The 18,105-nt window shown below is 47.8% G+C and overlaps 1 protein-coding gene across 2 annotated transcripts in view; it reads right to left on the bottom strand.

Moving 5' to 3' along the window:
• Plcg2 (phospholipase C gamma 2) overlaps positions 1-18,105 on the bottom strand; it is a 145,528-nt gene that overhangs the window by 115,340 nt on the left and 12,083 nt on the right. Inside the window, exon 1 of one of the 2 annotated variants that reach the window (XM_076572192.1) lies at positions 3,514-3,621. The exons of the other annotated variant lie outside the window; for it this stretch is intronic. The gene's annotated coding sequence lies outside the window, so the exon portion shown is untranslated. Of the gene's footprint in view, positions 1-3,513; positions 3,622-18,105 lie in introns of those variants that run through there. 2 annotated transcript variants of the gene reach the window in all.

The following is an 18,105-nucleotide window of genomic DNA, read 5'->3' as shown; positions in this document are numbered from 1 at the left end:
CCAGAACTGAATAGACACCAGTCACATAGACTGAGGGGGAGGGGGCTGGGTCCCCATCTTTCAAGCTCCCCCCAGCTATGGCACCAACTCCCCAAGCTTGTAGCCTTCCCTAAGCCCCAGCCGAGGGGACACCTCGATCAGAGCACTTGATGTTGGCGCCAAGCGGCCTGAGCATACCTGTGTGCTGATGGGACAAGGACGGGCACCAACGGGCTTCCGTCTGCGGCCGCAACACCAACCCGCCAGGCCAGTGACTGGTACAGCACATGCTCAGCATACACACAGTGCTGGGTTCAACCCCAGAACGGCATACACTGTGTGTGACATGAGCTTTTAATCCTAGCACTCGGGAGGTAGAGACAGGATGATCAGGAAGCTCAAGGGCATCCTTGGCTACATAACAAATTTAATGCCAAACTGGTCTATGCGTGACTGTAAGACAAAAACCTCCACCTGCCCAAATGGCTCAGAGAGACAAGGCGGCTCTCACAGGTCCTCAAAGCAAACTGCATTGGATGGAATATTTTCCTCTCTTCACCTCCCGGGAGACTCACAACTATCCATGTCACAGAGTGGGGGGCAGAGGCCTGCATGGGGCTCCATCAAAGCCAAACAGTAGGCAGCAGGGCTAGGACTCAGTTTGGGAACACGGCCCCTCCCCCCTGCCCTGCATGCAGTACCCTCCCGCCTCTTTCTTCTGTGAATTCTAACCTCAGAGCAGCATGGGTTCCCTCCCTCCCTGTAAGGTTAAGGGGAAATCTAGACTAGCCAGAGGCTCCTTGAGAATGAACGTGATGCAGCCCCTCTGACATCCTGCCCTGGTTGTCCCTCCAAAGGTGAAGGCCAAGGTCCTCATACATCCCAGCAAGTCCAGTGCCAAGCATGTGCTTAAAAGAACAGAAAACACACATTGTGTTCATTACTTTTCTCAGTGTTGTAGGGGGAAAAATCCCCAATAAAGGCAACTAAAGGAAGCATGGGTTGGCTTTGGCTCACACTTTAGAAGTACAGGCTGTCTTTACATCATGGAGAAGAACTTAAGGTGGCTGGTCACAATCATGTCTGCGTTCAGGAAGCAGAGTGAGGTGAATGCCGGTACTCAGTGGAGCCATCCAGACTCCAAACACCAGCCCTCAAGATCCCCCTTCTGCATTCTATTTCTCTGCATAGACACACAAACTACGCCGTCATCACTCACAAGACAAGCTGGGAGCTGAGCCCTGTGCCTGCAGACTGTCCTACATAACCGGCTGGAATGGATGCTATCATCAACAACCAGTGCACTAGAACGACACCTAAATCCAAGGCAGGTACCCTAACAGATGGCACAACCTCCAGACAGATGCACATCCCACCTTCCCGAGAGAAGAAGCTAGTGGTGGTTGAGCCATACACATGTATCCACATCTGACCTGTGGAGTTTAGAGTGGCCTGTAATCACCATAGCAACTACCACCACACAGCATGGCGAACAAGGAACAGGTGATGGAAAGCAGGAATGGGGCCACCTTCTGGAACTGTGCCACCCACTCTGGTACTCACCACGGGAGGCTACAGAGAATTGGTCTGAATTGAGACAACTGCTATGTGATATAGACAAACACACACACACACACACACACACACACACACACACACACACTGGCATCTGGGGAGATGCCTGGGGGACGGCTCATTGGGTAAAGTGCTCTCTAAACAAGTATGCAGACCAGAGTCAGATCCCTAGAACCAATACAAAAGCCCAGGGGTCAGGCAGGCCTCCTGTAATCCCAGAGCAGAGCAAGCCAGCTGCTCAGACTAATCAAAATGGCGAGCTCCAGGTTCAGAGAGAGACCCTGCCTCAGCACATACAGTGGAGAGCGACTGACACCTGACAACCCCAAGTGTCCACACACCCACACATGCTCACACCGTGCCAATGGCCGGAAAGAAGGCTCAGCTGGTAAAAGACTAGCTATACAAGGGTGAGGAGCTGAGCTTGAGTCTCAGAACACACATACAAAGTCAGGCACGGTGGCCCGTGCTTGTCATCCAGTGCTGGGGAGGCAGAAACACAGGGGTCTGTGAGCATTGCCGGCCAGCCAGCCCAGCCAATTAAGTGAGAGCCACGCTAAGTGAGAGACCCTGTCTCCAAAGTAGAAATATTTCAGATTGGTAGATTTGATCAAAAACTACAATTAACATTTTTACATGTTCAGAGAAATGTTAAAGAAAGCCAAACATTTTATAGATAACTTAAAAAAAAAAATCAATGTAGTTAATTTGTTACTCTGTAACAACTTGTGTAAATGGTAAATTTGGAAAGTGTCATCATTTTGCTTAGATGCGAAATTCCACATGTATTAAAATGTAAAAAGTTTTTGTTAACAAAATGTGATTATATTTATTAAAAAAAAAATAAAGTGGTGTGGGGTGGGGTGGTGGTGGCACACTCCTTTAATCCCAGTCACTCAGGAGGCAGAGGCAGGTGGATCTCTGAGTTTAGGATCCTGAGTTTGAGCCTGGTCTACAGAGTGAGTTCCAAGACAGGCAGGGCTACACAGAGAAACCCTGTCTCAAAACCCAAATAAATAAATAAATAAATAAATAAATAAATAGATAGATAGATAGATAGATACATACATACATACATACATACATACATACATACATACATAAATATTTTTAAAGACTTCAGCTCCTAGCTCTCTCGCTCTCTCTCTCTCTCTCTCTCTCTCTCTCTCTCTCTCTCTCTCTCTCTCTCTCACACACACACACACACACACACACACACACACACACACACACACAGACTAGGTATGATAACACATGTCTGTAATCCCAGCACTAAGAAGGCAGAGGAAGAATACTGGGTTTCATGCCATCATGGGTTAAAAAGTTAGTCTCCTGTCTCAAAAACAAACAAAATCAGTGGATTTTGAAGAAGTCACAGCAAAAACAATATTGTAAAACATCTCTTTAATGGAACTGGAGAGATGGCCCAGTGGTTGAGAGTCCCTGCTACTCTTGCAGAGGACCCAGGTTGGGTTCTCAGCGCCTACACGGTAGAAGACAACCATTTACAAGTCCAGTTCCAGGGGATCTTCTGACCTCCATGAACACTGGGCATGCATGTGGTGCACAGTCACACGTGCAGACAAAACACTCATACACATAAAATAAATAAAGATTGTTAAAGATGTTTAAATGTCTCAAGGCCGAAGAGTTGGTACGATGGTTAATAGCATTTGCTGCTCTTGCAGAGTCCCTGGTTCAATTCCCAGCACCCACCTAATGGCTCATCTGTTACCATCTGTAACTAGTCTCAGTATATCTGATACCCTCTTCTGACCTCAGCAGGCACCAGGCATACACATGGTGCACATACACACACACAGCAAAAGAACTCATACACACAAAATAACAAAATAATTTTTATTTGATGCTTTATTAATTATAGTATATATGCTAAAACAACACTTCAGCTATACTGAATTAAATAGAACATATTTAGTTTCATCCATTACTTCTTACCTTGTTCTAAATGTGTTAACTAGCAGTTTTTAAGCGGCACACATGGCCTGCACTGGGGTCATCTGAACACTGCTGGCCCAGAAGCAGCCGCATGTGGCTTCAACAGGATGGAAGACAGGCAGGTGGATGAGGACAGGGAGGGTTCAGCTCTGTGGCCCACTTTTAACTGGGTTCCCTGTCCTCTGTTGAGTTTTGAAGCTTCTTGTTTTGGATACACGTCCTTTGTGGGCTGTGTTTTGTCAACATTCTATCCCAGCCTGGAGCTTATCTTCTCTCTAGCTCTTAATCTAAAGGTTTGGGGTACAAGGTGACTAGGGACAACTGTCTGATGCCATTCCCCAAAGAGCCTGGTGACACTGTCTGGTCCCCCGAGATCACTTTTTGGATCAGTAAAATGGGTACGAGTCACAGGCCGGTAGTGATGGCTGGACACTACTGGAGAATATGTGTACACACCTCCTGGTTACAGGTGCCCAGAGGGAGGCTGGCACACAGCAGCTGCTCCATCAACACTTTCAGCGTGCCCTAGTCTTAGTGTGGGCATTGCTGTGGCACACCCTTTCTATGATCTTCTCATGGACTGCTGATCAGATGGCAGACAGAGGAGCTGGGGGGCCGTTAGGAAATGGGGAGACATCTAGGATCACACAGATGTGAGGTGCATATGGTCACTAAACACAGACACCCTGGGCTGAAGCACCAAGCGTGACATGGGGCAGGTCTATGCCACACCTCCCCCTGTGACATCCAAAGTTGAACACGTACCGAGCAAAGGTAAGCTGCCGTCTGTAAACACTGCACCTTTGGGGCTGAGGGCACAGCTCAACGTTCAAGCAGCTGCCAACCGAAAGACCCCCAGTTCCATCCCTAAACACACACACACACACACACACACACACACACACACACACGCACGCACGCACGCACGCACATGCACACACGCACGCATGCACGCGCACACACACACACACACACACAGAGGTTCTTTTGTCCTAAAAGGGCAGGTGTAAGGGCTGGATGTTGCTCAGAAGCAGAGCATTTGCCTGGCAAATGTAAGACTGAGCCTAACTCCCAGCACTGAACAAAAGAAGAAAGAGAGGCGGGTAAAGACGAGAACTACTCTGGACCCCAGCAAGGACCCACATTCTGTCCCTCTCTCTGCCCCACCCTCTATGGGCAGATGTCAGAGGACAACCTCCGGCCTTGGTCCCGGCCTTCCCCCTTGAAGAGTCTCTTGTTCTCGGTGCACTCCGAGGCCGGACTGTCGGTGAGCTGCTAGGGATTCTCCTGTCCTCGCCTCCCATCTCAGCACAGGGACACTGGGAAAACAGGCTACTGTGCCCAGAGGGTGCTGGGGACCAAGCTTGGCTCCTCGTGTTTGTGTAGCAAGCGCTCCACCCACTGAGGCCTCTCCCCAGCCCAGAAGTCACGTTTCACGGTTCCATGTTCAGGTCCATGTGCTTGGTGCTCACCTTTCCAGAATGTTCTCACCAACTCCATCGCCAGGACCGTGTCTGTGCAAGATGGCTGTGCTGGGGCCCAGGAAGGTTAAAGTAAAAACATGATCTCCCCCACTGTAAGCAGTAGTTAGTTATAGACTGTTCGCTCAAAGTCATATAATCATTTCATTTAGGGTGCACACAGGACTCAGGATTGAACCCCCATCCCACCCTCCAGGGCTCAGAACATGCTAGGAAAGCACTGTGCCACTGAGCTACATCCCCAGCCCTTTTTAAAATGTATCTGTAAAGGAGTGTGGTACATGCTTCGTCGGGGGAGGGAGGGTTAGGGGTGCTTGTCTGTGAAGATTCATGTGGAGACCAATGACTGATGCTAGGATGTGTTCTTTAGTAGCTTCTCCCCCTTATTTTTTTTTTTTTTCCGTTCTTTTGAGTCAGGTCCTCTCACTGAACCGGCCTAGCCCTCATAATTTTTTAGATAGGCTATCACTCAGTTCTCCAGGCTGGCCTTGAACTCACTCTGTAGCCCAGGCAAGCCTGACCTGGTGAGCCTCCTGCCTCAGCCTTCTGGGCAGCTGGGATGACAGATGACAGGCTTGGTGGCAAGTCTAGCTACCAGAACAAACTGTACTTACAACAGAACAACCAACAGCCATCAGTGAAATGCAAGTCAGAACCACAGTGGGACACAGCATCACCCTCCTAGGACAGCTATCGTCAAAAATAAGTTAGTAGCAAGTGCTAGCAAGGATATGGTGAAGTTGGAACCCCCAGACGTAGCTAAAGAGAAGGCAAAAATGGATGACTGTTCTGAAAAGTTGCATGAAGTATGGCTTAAATGATTCAAGCAGGTTACGAATGGCATAGCAATTTTACTCGTAAGTATGAGGCCAAGAGAAGCAAAAACATATAAATTCACGTCAAACTTGAACACATGTGTTTGCATCAGCATCACTCCTGGTGACCCAAAACAGGAAATGGCCTTCATGTCCATCAACTGTTGAATGCATGGGTAACACATGGCCCACAGCGGGGAACAGTATTCAGCCTTGAAGGGGAAGAGATGCAGGCTATGAAGGGAATAGGTTCAGGAGCATGGTGCTAAGTGAAAGAAGCCAGGCGAGAAAGGTCACATGCTGGATGATTTCCTTATGTGAAACATCCACCGTGGTTAGATACATTAGAAAGACCTGTGGCCGAGACAGAGAAGGAGAAGTGACAGCAGAGGTATGGGACTTCAAGAGGGAGGGATTAAAAATATCCTAAAATTGACTACGGTCATGTCTGCAGAGCTCTGGACTCACTACCAGATGCTGAACTGTGCACTGATGAGTGAGTCACGTGGTACAGGATGAAGTCTCCGTGAGGCTTTTTGTTTTAAGAAATGAAAATGATATTTTCTGTATTAACTGTGAATGAATAGAACAAAATAAATTGCCTGTGATGGAAAAATAAATAAATAAATAAATAAATAAATAAATAAATAAATAAATAAATAAATAAAACAAAACAAAAAAAAAGAAATGAAAATGAAGAAAAACAAAACAAAAAAAAAAAAAACAGAAGAGAACATGAAGTTGAAAGGGACGTGGTGGGGGAGGCCTGGAAAAAGTAGGACAAGGGATGAGGGTAGTTATGATCAAAATGCACTGTATATATGTAAAAAATTAGGATCAATAAAAATCTATAGATTCCTCTAACAAAAACACAGTGGGGCTGGCAAGATGACTCATCAGGTAAAGTCACTGGCCTTGAAGCCTGAAGACCTGAGTTCAATCCCCAGGACCCACTGAAGTGGAAAGAGAAAAATGACTTCCCTAATTTATTCTCTGATCTCCTCATGAGCACCTTGACACCTACACACATGCATGTGTGAGCACACTCATGCAGGCATGCACACACACACATACAAACACACTCACACATGCATACACAGACACACACACACAGACACACACACATGGATAATAAGTTAATATTATTATTAAAAAAAATAAAAGTTCGGTGGTAGTTTGAGGGACAGAGAAGATGCTTGGGGCTGAGCCTGAGGAGGAGGCAGGGAGGCAGGAGGGAGCTAGCATACAGCTATTAAGCTTCTCCTGGGAGCCACTGGGGCCAAAGCGGCAAGAACAAACAAGTAACCATCCACTCCAGTCATCTCTGCTTGGCAACTCTGCACAGCCCTGACGCTGGAACTATGTCCCCATCAGAAAGTCACTCTAGCCTTACTCTGTGTGTGTGCTCACACCTATAGTATCCTTACTCTGTGTGTGTGTTCACACCATTCTCTGTGTGTGCTCATATCCATGGTATTGTCTTAGTCTCTGTTTTGCTGCTGAGATGAAAGGCACCTCAGGGAAGGACAGGTTTACTTTAGTTTACAGATCCCTGTCATGGTCCCTCCATGTGAGGACACCTTAGCTCCAGAAGGTCACACTGGGCTCACTCTCCTTTTCATTCAGGGCTGGGCCCAGCCTATGAAAGGTGTCACCCACCTTCAGAGAGAGCCTTTCCCCTCAATTAGCCCAATTAAGAAAATGCCCTCAGGCCAGCCTACCACAGACGACCTACAGACCCCTCATTGAGATGCCCTTCCCAGGTAGCTCCAGATGTCAAGTTGACAACTAAAACTACACCCAGGGGCCAGTGATTTGGCTCAGCAGGTAAAGGGACCTGCCACTAAGCCTGAGGACCTGAGTTTGATCCCAGTGGGAGGAGAAAACAGATTCCCAAGTCATCCTCTGACCTCTTCACAAGTGCCATGGCATGTTTGCATGTACATGCACAAATAAATAAAAATGTGATGAAAAAGAACCTTGTAAAACTAGCCATCACACATGTCCACGTATGTACAGTTAGACATGTGAATGTGTGCCTGTCAAAGCCAGATGTCAAATTCAGGTGTTGTTCCTCAGGAACCACCCACCTGGTTCCTTTAAGCCATGATCTCTCACCTGGAGAGATGGGAGGCTGGTCAGCAAGCCCCAGGAATCCATCTGGATTCCACTCGCCAGTGGTAGGATTTCAAACATGTACCAGCCACACCCAGCTGTTTTACTTAGGTTCTGAGGATCTAAGTCCTCATGCCTGCACCCACCTGGGATGGCCTGACTTCCTTCCACATCAGATCTCTCCCAGTGAGGAGACTGGGAAGGCATCTATTCACCAGGCCTGACTTGTGGATTAAAAGAAAGGACGGGCTGGCTGCCTCGGCCACAGGAAAGGCTCCAAAGCTTTCCCACCCTCATACCATCAGGCAAGCTCCACACACAACCCTCCAGCCAAGCGGAGCCTGCTCAGTCCTGAGGTTTGGAGGCCTGGGCCAGAACAAACACCCTGGGGGCGGGAAGGAAGCGCCAGGCACTGCTCCCCTTGACTGCAGCACACACGGTGTCTGCTGCTCAACAGTAGGCCTCTAAAAGTGGAAGTCTGCCCTGGCGAGGGGGGATGATGGATGTAGAAGGTACGAGCCTCCTGGAAACAACTAACCACACTGTGCCCAAGCCCACCACACAGCTGTGTTTAGAAATCTATCCTATGAAAAACACAGGAAATTTGCCTAAGTTCAGTTATTAAAAAAAAAAAAAAAAAAAAAAAAGTTCTCAGAATCAACATTTGACATAGGAAAACATGAGACTACATAATATGCAAAAAGTAGGACACTGGTTTAAGAAACAAACCCCAAAACTAGACTCATTTCAAACAACATGGAAGATAGACCGGCACAGGGCAGATTTTCACAACCGGAAGCTGAAAGGCCAGGTCTAGCACACGAATTTGTTGAGTGAAATATGTTTAAATAAAGTACCGGGGAGCTGGGAGATCGCTCAACAGACAGAGCACTTGTCACACAATCTCAAGGACCTGAGTTCAGATCCCTAGCAATGCACACCTGTAATGCCTCGGCCAGGGAGATGGAGCCTGGAGGGTCGTCCCCAGGGCTCACAGGAAACCAGCCTAGCCGAGTCAGCTAGGTTCAATGAGAATAATTAAGGACCTGCAGTCCCCTGACCTCCACACACATGGGCATGTGCACACACAAGAACTTAAAAGATTTATGACTAAAGCTTTTAATATCAACACAAACAATCCTCAGACACAGAAGAAAATGCAAGTCGTCTGAGGGCTACCTATTACCCAGGGCTTTTTTGAAGCAAGACAAAATATATGTTTATGGTAGATTAAATTTTTGTTTTGTTGAGACGGAATGTTACCATGTAGCACTGGTTGACCTGATACTGTGTAAACCAGGCTGGCCTAGTACTTCATATGTAGACCAAGCTGGCCTTAAACTTGCAGTGATCCTCCTGCCTCTGCTTCCCAAGAGCTGGGATTACAGATGTGCAAATGATCACTATTGAATCACCATACTAATTTCTTTAGGGAGGGAGAGGATGGGGTGTGTGCAAGACCAAGCTGTATTTTTATAAAAATAGACTTCATAAAAATAGAAAAGGCAGCCGGGTGGTGGTGGCGCAGAGGCCTCTAATCCCAGCCCTCGGCAGGCAGAACCAGGTGGATCTCTGTGAGTTTGAGGTAAGCCTGGGCTACAGAGTAAGATCCAGGGCAGGCATCAAAACAACACAGAGAAACCCTGTCTCAAAAAAAAAAAAAAGAAAAAGAAAAAGAAAAAAGAAAGAGAGAGAGAGAAAAAGAAAGAAAGAAATAAAGGAAGGAAGGAAGGAAGGAAGGAAGGAAGGAAGGAAGGAAGGAAGGAAGGAAGGAAGGAAGGAAGGAAGGAAGGAAGGAAGGAAGGAAGGAAGGAAAGGCTCAAAGCCAGCATTTCAACTCATCCACTCTGGTTAAGTGAACGCATTAGTTCCCGTTCTGATGTAACACAGAGGTTAGGACAATTCGAACTCATCATCTCACAGTTCTGAGCAGGACCAGTTCTTTGTTCTTTGAGAAGGCTCAAAAACTAGCTCCGTGGGCTGTTCCAGTTTCTAGAAATTGCCTGCATTCCTGGGCCTGTGGCCCCTTTCTTCAAAGCCAACAAAATACCCCGTGCTTCTCTCTCTCAGACTTTAACCTTCACACCTCTGTGAACCTTGTGATTAGATCAGACCTAGCTCCATCATCCAGGATCATTGTCCCATGCCAAGATTCTTCACAGAATCCCCTCTGCAAAGAGCCTTCCGACAGGTAGAGCAACACATTCAAAGGTCCCAGGGCTTAAAACCTGAGTGTCTTCTGGGAGAGCTTTGCGGATTTACTGCTAGGACCTGAACAGCATCTGGTCATTCACCTTGCATGCCCGGGGTCACACATCAACCACTACCTCATGATGTGGGACATAGCTAACTCCCCTATAACTCCCAACATCCTGCAGGTGGGCATCATAACATCCCATTTTACAGATCCATAACATCCCAAATCTCCAAAACTGTAAAGCCGAGACTTAAAGGCAGGCAACCAGATCCTGACAATCTGTCCTTTCTTCCTGCACACTAGGAATCAGATCTAGTACGCCCTATGTGCAAGGCAAGTGCTCAATCACTGACCTATATCCCAGCAACTGTATGTTCCCTGTTTCACATCATTTATTTTGTGTGCACATCTGTGCACACACAAGTGGAGGTCAGAGGGCAACCCGAGGAAGCTTGTTCTCTCCTCCCACCACCTGGGTCCCAGAGATCGAACTCATGTACTCAGGCTTGACAGCAATCCCTTGCCCACTGAGCCATCTTGCCAGCCCAAGCTGTGCCTCTGCCCCAACACACACCCTTTTCAGCGTTTTCCTTTGAGGCATGGTCTTGCTGTGTTACCCAGGCCGACCTTGCATTTACTATGTCTTTTTTTTTTTTCTTTTTTAGTTTTGAAGGGAAGGGAAGAAGGGTCTCTTGTAGCCCAGGCTGCCTGAAGAACTCCCCTGTGTAGCTAATCAGGAACTCCTGATTCCCTGGCCTCCATCTCCCAAGTGCTGGGATTACCGGTATGAGCCACCATACCCAGCTCTGAACTCACTCTGTGGTCAGGCAGGCCTAGACCCCAGGATCCTCCTGCCTCGACCTCCTGAGCAGCTGGGACAACAGGCCAAAAGGAGAGGCCCATGCCCTCAGGCCCAGCTAAGCCTTTGCCCCCACAGCGTGGAGCATCTGCCACATTATCCTCAATCTCAGCCTCCGTATTTAAAATAGTTCATAATTATGTAACTGTCGTCAAATGGCAGGAAGAGAAACGGGCAGATCAAGAGTGTATCACAAAAGACAGCAGTTTGTAAAAACATATCTAGATCTCACATTATTCAAACAAAACCAAACCAAAACCCAGGAGGGAGGACAGGCATCTCAACACACTTCTCCCGGGTAGAAGAACTGAGTGAATGTCCCCCAGCTGTAGTTTTAAATGCTTCCACGGATGAATTCATCCACAGTGAACTTCTCCGCAGTGGGGGAGGCGGGGAGGGAAGGGCTTTGTTTCGTTTACCGACGGCTCTGAGCTCACTTCCAGAGCAAACCCTCAGGACGCCTGGCCGGTACTTCTTGCTACCTTAAGGACACGAGTCTGCATGACTTTCCAGGGGCTGAGGCTGGCAGCAGCTCAGGCTGTGGATGCTGCAGAGACCGGAGGCTGCAGGGAAGGCACCGACCCCGCCTCCCCTCCTCCTCCCCTCATGGAGTCGGGGTGCTGGCTAGCCCCTCCTCCTCCTCCGGCTAAGGCAATGTTGCTACTTTCTTTTCTACAGATTACTAAGTTCCCATTTTCTTTTTTCTCAGCACAGAATCCTTCACATGAGCACTTCACCCTCCAAAACGTACACCCACCCATGACCACCAGCACGACTTAGAGGTGCAAGCTGCAGCTCCCTGCCTCTTCTCACGGGTGCAGAGACGCGTGCTGAACTGACACCCCACCCCTCGGAGCTCTTTGCAGAACCATGCACTGCCTGTGCACACCACTTCTGTGAGCCCAGAACAGCCCAGGCCTCCCCGGCCTGTGGAAGGAGGAAGCCAAGGAGCCAGGCTGCCCTGCACACAGCCTCACACTCTGGGTCTACTCTGCCAGGACCCTCAACTTGGCCATAGCACAGCAGAAGGCAGACAGACCCCACCAACAAGTACAGGCTACCCTCGAGGTCCCCTCAGTATCTCTTGCACTGGCACCTGCTAGTGGCACTATTAGGAGGTGTGGCCTTGTTGGAGGACGTGTGTCACTGTGGGTATGGGCTTTGAGGTCTCTTTTGCTAAAGGGCCCCTCAATGTGACAGTCAATCAACTTCCTGGTACCTTCTGGTCGAGATGTAGCACCCTCAGCTCCAGCACCACGCCTGCCTGCACGCCTCCATGATCCTGTCATGATGATAATGGCCTGAACCTCTGAAACTGTAAGCGAGCCACCCTGGTTAGATGTTTTCTTTTTAAGAATTGCCAGTGGTCATGGTGACTCTTCATAGCAATAAAACCCAACCTGAGCCGGGCGGTGGTGGCGCACGCCTTTAATCCCAGCACTGGGAGGCAGAGGCAGGTGGATCTCTGTGAGTTCGAGGCCAGCCTGGTCTACAGAGCAAGATCCAGGAAAGGCGCAAAGCTACACAGAGAAACCCTGTCTCGAAAAACCAAATAAATAAATAAATAAATAAATAAACCCAACCTGATCTCTTTTTTTAATATATAATTTATTTTTATGTTATGTTCTCTGGTATTTTGCCTGTAAGGATGACTGTGTGAGGGTGTCAGAAGCTCTGGAACTGGAGTTATAGACAGTTGTGAGCTGCCATGTGGGCTCTAAGAATGGAACCCAGGTCCTCAGGAAAGGCAACCAGTGTTCTTAATCACTGAACCATCTCTCCAGGCCCTGATATTTTCTTTTTTTCAATTTTATTAGTTTTTTATTGAAAATAGATTTTTTTCCATACAATATATTCTGATTACAGTTTCCCCTCCCCTAACTCCTTACAGATCCTCTCCACCCACTCAAATTCACAACCTCTCTTCCTTTAATTAGAAAACAAACAGGCAGCTGGGTGGTGGTAGCACACGCCTTTGATCCCACTGTGAATGCCTTTGATCCCAGCACTTGGGAGGCAGAGGCAGGTGAATCTCTGTGAGTTCGAGGCCAGCCTGGTCTACAAAGTGAGTTCCAGGACAGGCTCCAAAGCTGTACAGAGAAACCCTGTCTTGAAGGGGGAAAAAAAAGAAAGAAAACAAACAGGCATCTTTTTTTAAAGGACTTAATTAATATTAATTAACATAAAATAAAAACAAACCAGAACAGGACAAAACAACAAACATAAAAAAGATCAAAAGAAGCCTAGCGGTGGTGGCACATGCCATTAATCCTAGCACTCAGGAGGCAGAACCAGGCAGATCTCTGTGAGTTCAAGGCCAGCCTGGTCTACAGAGTGAGATCCAGGACAGGCACCAAAACTACATGAGAAACCCTGTCTCTAAAGCAAACAAACAAACAAAAAAGATCAAAAGAAAAAGCACAAGAAACATACATACACAAAACCACACATATTCATACATACAAAAAATCCATAAAACGAAGTCAGAAAACATAATATATAAGCAAAAGACCTATAAGGTTAAAATACCATCGAGTTCATTTTGTGTTGAACATCTACTGCTGGGCATGGGGCCTGCCCTTAAGTGTGGTTTTAATACTCAGTGAGATTCTGTTGGAGAAAGCTAATTTTTCCTTTGTGAGTGCTTACCAATTGGGGGTAGCTTCCCAGTTAGGGATGGGGGTTTGTGTCCACTTCCGCTCTCAGCCCTGCAACCCCATCTGGCTTGGATCTGTGCAGGCCCTGTACATGCTGCCAGTCTCTGTGCGTTTGTATGTGTGGCAGTCCTCTTGTGTCTAGAAGGCCTTGTTGTTTCTGGGTGTCCTCCATCCCCAGTGGCTCCTACAATCTCTCTGTCTTCTCTTCCGCAGAGTTCCCTGAGCCCTCAGGGGAAGGATTTGATGGAGACATTCCATTTAGGACTGAGTTTTCCAAGGTCTCGCTCTTTACACACTGACCAGTTGTGGGTCTCTGTATTTGTTCCCATCTACTGCAGGAGGAAGATTCTCTGATGATGACTGAGCAAGACACTGATCTATGAGTATAGCAGAATACTGTTTGGGGGAGGGGGGTCTTTTTTTTCTGTATTCCTTTAACAGAACAGTAGTTTTTCATTTTATCCTAGGTCACAGCCTGTCTAGTCTCAGGCCCTTAGCCACCTAAGCAGTATCAAGCATGGGTTCCATCTCATGGACTGAGCCTTAAATCCAATCAGATAATGGTTGGTTACTCCTACAACTTTTGTACCACTATTGCACCAGTATGTCTTATAGATAGACCCCCATTGTAGATCAAAGGATTTGTAGCTGGGTTGATGTTTGCCTTTCTCCTCTGGTAGCATTCAGAGTACCTTCCAGTACCATGAACACTAGTCAGTAGGGCTGAAGACTCTAGGTAGGCACCAGTTCAATGTCTCCATGTTCAATGAGTTATATAGGTGTTGTCTTTAACAATCGTGCCTAGCCATCTGTTTGTGGGAAGTTACCAGTAGCCTTGTTACAGCCCAATCTTCTAGAGGCTATGGTGACATTTTATTTGTGCTAAAATGTGATTTTATTTGTATGTTAATAAATAAAAGTGCCTGGGGGTCAGAGCTAATAGCAAGCCATAGCAGAAGTCTGGCAGTGGTAGTACATGCCCTTAATTCTGATCACATGACAGGCAGATCTCTGTGTGTTCAAGGACACCACCAGCTTGGAGACACACACCTTTAATCTCAATACCAACCATAGAAGACCTGGAGGTCTGTATAGACAGGCAGTGACGTGGAGGTCATGTGGTTAGGTGTACAACCAATGAGAAGGCAGAACAGAAAGTCAATAAAAAGACAGACACACAGAAAGCAGGCCTCTTTCTCAGGGGAAGGACGGCAGCAGCAGTGGGTGGTAAGAGGGTGGGTTTTAATCTCAGCTCTTAGCTACTGCTCTGACCTCTTGGGCTTTTAACTCTGCATTTGGCTCTGTGTTTCTTATTTAATAAGACAGTTACATCTACAGGCAGCCTTTTCTCAATTGAGGTACCCTCCTCTCAGACGACTCTAGCTTTTGTCAAATTGACATAAAACCAGCCAGCACAACATCCAAGGCTGGGCTTCAGGAAGAAGCAGGATCCATGAAAACCTCTCTTTCTTCTCTTGACCAGCAGTCCATCTGCACACTTGGTTCCCTCTCAGCCATCCAGTCTCCCCACATATCCAGAGGACAATCTGGAGTCCCCTTCCCCTTGGTGCATCCAGCACTCGACAGAGTAAAGTCACCATTCTGGGTCCAAGCTGGGAACCCCTACACTGCATGCAGAATGAAAGCATACTTAAGCATAGTGAGGAGACAGCGGCAACATTGACCAGAAAAATCTGAGACTACCAGCCTATCCTTGCACTGAATGGCATGTCACCTGGTCCCCCAGGACTTAATCTCCTCACCCATAAAATGGGTATAATTCCCATTGTTTAATCACCATGAAGACTGAACAATTTGTGGTACACAGCACACAGTGAGCATTATTAGACTGCTCTCACCAACATCATCACCACCATCATTGTCACCAACACCAGCACAACTGGCACCATCATCCTTATTACCACAGGTCTCTTCTACCACCTCCACCACCATCACAGTCATCAGCATCATCAGCACCATCAACACCACCATCATCCCAATCAGCATCATTGTCACTGGTTAAGGACCACCACCAAATGCCTCAGGCCAGGCCACAGGAAATAGAACAGCTGAGTCCTCTCCAGATCTGACCTCCAATCTGCACATTTGCATCTCTGGCTCCCACAGTTTCCGCTTCAATCCACCATTCTTGCCCGCCAGCTGGCAAATCCCGCCCCTCACTCTCCACACAAGGCAGCCCTTCGGCTATAGCTCATCTGCTGTAAAGGCTTCCCCTGGTCACCACTGGGCTTCCACTGGGTCCTTCACCCAGCTGGACAGCACCTTTCCTGCAGTTACCAAGTACAAAACCCAGCACTGGCACTCAATCACACAATCCTGACACAGCTCCTCTCTGCCTCGCCTTCTCTTCTGAGCAGAAACTCATCTCTCCTCTTTCTCACCCCCCCTTCCCCTCCTCCCTCCCCTCTCCTCTTCCCCTTTCTCTTCAGCAGAATCCATACTCAGTCTGATGGCAAATAGGAACAGGAGAAAAACTCCTACAGACATTTCCAAAGAAAAGTGCTGAGACCCATGACACTCCACAGCTTGAAGTAAAGCCAGCATGTAACTTCGGGGCATCATGTCACTGAAACCCCGCCAACACACTCTAACACCAGACAGTTCTTTGTGAGAGGTTGTCCTGTACCCTGGTATCTATGCACTAGACATCAGTGGTATCCTGACTCCAGCTGTGACAACCAAGCATGGCTCTAGACATGGTCACATGCTCTTGGGGTGAGGGGGAGCCAAACCACTCTAGCTGTAAACCAGTCACTGCCCTAGGTGGCAGGACTAGGTAACCTCAGCAGGCTGACAAGTGGGTCATCATACCTACTGTGATGGTTTATCCTCCGTGTTAACTTGACAAGACTTGCCTGACTCTAGGAACAAACTCCCGACATATCTGTGAGGAGGTTTCTAGACTGAGGTAACTTAGTGGGAAGATGCATCGGAACTGTGGGCGGTGGCACCCCATGTGCTGAGGTCCCAGACTGAATACAAAGGCGGAGGCAAGCTGAGCACCAGCGTTCATCTCTCTCCGTTTCCTGGCTAAGGATGCAGTGTAACTGGCTGCCTCGCACTCCTGCTACCGCCAGGCCTTCCCCGCCATGACCGTCTGCATCCTCAAACCAAAATAAATCCTCCCTTTTTAAATTGCTTCTGGTCAGGTATTCTGCTCCAGTAGAGAGAAAACTAAGTGGTGGTTTGAATAAGAATGGCTCCCCTAGCTGGGGGGAAGGAAAGGGAGTGTGGCCCAGGCCTTTAATCCCAGTGCCAGGGAGGCAGAGGCAAGTGGATCTACAAGAGTTCCAGACCTGCCTGGTCTACAAAGTGAGTTCCAGGACAGCCAGGGCTACACAGAGAAACTGTCTCAAACCCCCTCCCAAAGGGCCTCCATAGGTTCATGTAGTTGGATGCTTAGTCACCAGGGAGTGGTACTCGTTAATAGGATTAGCGGGATTAGAAGGCGTGGCCTTCTTAGAGGAAGTGCATCACTGGGGTGGGCTTCAAGGTTTTCAAAAAGCCCACCCCCGGCCCACCGTTTCTCTCTTTCTCTCTCCCAACGGCTTCTCCAGCACCATGCCTGCCATACCTGCTGCCCTGCTCACCATCGTGATAATAACGGACTAACTCTCTAAAACCGTAAGCCAGCCCCCAATTAAAGGCATGAGTTACTGTGGTCGTTGGTGCCTCTTCACAGCAATGGAACGGCGACTAAGACAATAACTAATACATTTATCCAAAAGCCACACCCCACTTGCTAAGTCTTGTATAATATTAGCGGGACCAGCCTTAATATTATACATCCCAGAGGCTCAGGAGAGAGAACCACTAACAGCAAGGACTATTTTCGGGAAATAGAATCTCAGCACACCGAGCTCTATAGTCCACTTGCTTTAATTCCTCTGGTATAACATGCTATATACACAGTTTCAGTTCTGTTCTCGTGCCTAGCTCCTTTCTTGCCTGATTTCTCTCTATACTTATCTATTGCACCCTCCAAGTTCTATCTTAATTCTCTCATCTTAATTCTGCCTCACCTAGGTCCTTTTCAGCTTGTTCTTACCCAGCTAGTACTTCCCCATCTGGCTCTTCCTCACCTTCCATCTCGTTCTTCTAGTCCTCTCTTCTAGCCCTTCAATCTAGTTCTTCCCCATCTCAGTGTGTTCCTCTCAAGTTCTTGCACATCTAGTTCTTCCATCCTCTTTTCTCTTCTCCGTCCCTGTGCCCTGGAAGTGCCGTGTAAAGCCAGGCTTCCAGGGTCAAACGGAGGGGTGATAAGAATAATAAGGCTGTAAGAAAGGAGGGTCCGGGCTAAAGTGTGTAAAGCTATTACTTAACGTCCCCCTGACCTAGGTGGTGTCTCCTTGTAGAATCTACCTTAAGTCAGGAGGCTTGCATGTGGGCTGCTATCACTGTTAGTCGTTGAAAGTAGCTAAGGGAGATATCTGATTCCAGAGAAAGC

Source organism: Peromyscus maniculatus, chromosome 5 (assembly GCF_049852395.1).
Source record: "Peromyscus maniculatus bairdii isolate BWxNUB_F1_BW_parent chromosome 5, HU_Pman_BW_mat_3.1, whole genome shotgun sequence".
NCBI classification, from domain to species: domain Eukaryota; kingdom Metazoa; phylum Chordata; class Mammalia; order Rodentia; family Cricetidae; genus Peromyscus; species Peromyscus maniculatus.
This window is presented reverse-complemented; position numbering and strand designations above follow the sequence as displayed.